The sequence below is a fragment of the Hylobates moloch genome, unplaced genomic scaffold, assembly GCF_009828535.3.
Source record: "Hylobates moloch isolate HMO894 unplaced genomic scaffold, HMol_V3 SCAFFOLD_2327, whole genome shotgun sequence".
Lineage (NCBI taxonomy): Eukaryota > Metazoa > Chordata > Mammalia > Primates > Hylobatidae > Hylobates > Hylobates moloch.
The window spans coordinates 1-1157 of record NW_026654602.1 but is presented as its reverse complement, the minus strand read 5'-3'; the positions used below and the strand labels follow the sequence as shown (position 1 = coordinate 1157).

General features: G+C 35.7%; 1 pseudogene; it reads left to right on the top strand.

The window, feature by feature from the left end:
- Positions 1-243: 243 nt before the first annotated feature.
- LOC116464946 (fatty acid-binding protein 5-like) lies at positions 244-647 on the top strand (annotated as a pseudogene).
- Positions 648-1157: the final 510 nt, after the last annotated feature.

The window sequence follows — 1157 nt, the reverse complement described above, 5'->3', positions numbered from 1 at the left end:
AGAGACACATAGATCAATGTAGCATAGAGTGCAGAAATAGATCCATACAAATACTGTAGTCAACTGATTTTTTACTTAGGTGCAAACACAGTTCAATGGAAAAAACAATTGTCTTTTTAACAAATAGTACTAACCAAAATGTCAAAAAATCACCCTAGACACGTATCTCACACCTTATACAAAAAACCTGGCTCAATATCCTACCCCCACCCCTGAGCCAGACCCTGCTCTGCTCGCACACCCATGCTGGCCACCATTCAGCAGCTGGGAGGACAATAGCATCGAGTGGACAGCAAATGCTTTGATGAATACACGATGGAACTAGGAGTGGGAATAGTTCTGTGAAAAATGCATGCAATGGCCCGACCAGATTGTAACATCTCTTGTGACAGCAAAAACTATCATAAATACTGAGAGCACTCTGAAACCAACACAGTTCTCTTGTACCCTGGCGGAGAAGTTTGAAGAAACTACAGCTAATAGCAGAAAAACACAGACTGTCAACAACTTCATACATGGCACATTGGTTCAACATCAGGAATGGAAAGGAAAGCACAATAACAAGAAAGTTAAAAAATGGGAAATTAATGGTGGACCGCATCCTGAACAATGTCACCTGTAATCAGGTCTACAAAAAAGTAGAATAAAAATTCTATCATCACTTTAGAAAGTAATTAGCTGAGAGAATGAACAAGCTCAGTTCAACAAGCAAACCTCCATTAGTATCTTATGTGCAATTAAAGTGCTGGTTTAATTAGGATCATCCCTTTGGTTAGTAAAGAAATGTATTTGTGCTAATAAAAAAATAACTTGAAATGGGCCATAAAACTTAAATGTAAATGTAAAACTGTAAAACACTTAGAAGAAAATGTATAGGAAAATATTTGTGACCTTGAGCTAGGCAAAGAGTTCTTAGATATAACACCAAAAGTACTATCAGAACAAGGAAAAAAATTGAGAAACTGGACTTCATCAAAATCAAAAACTTTTTTGCTCTGCAAAAGATACTTTAAGAGAAAGAAAAAACAAGGCAGGGACTGGGGGTAAATGTTTTTGAATCATATATCTAGATTATATAAAAATCATCAAACCTTAATATGAAAGCAACTCTTTTTTTTAAAAGGCCAAAAGATCTGAAAAGACACTTCAACAAAAAA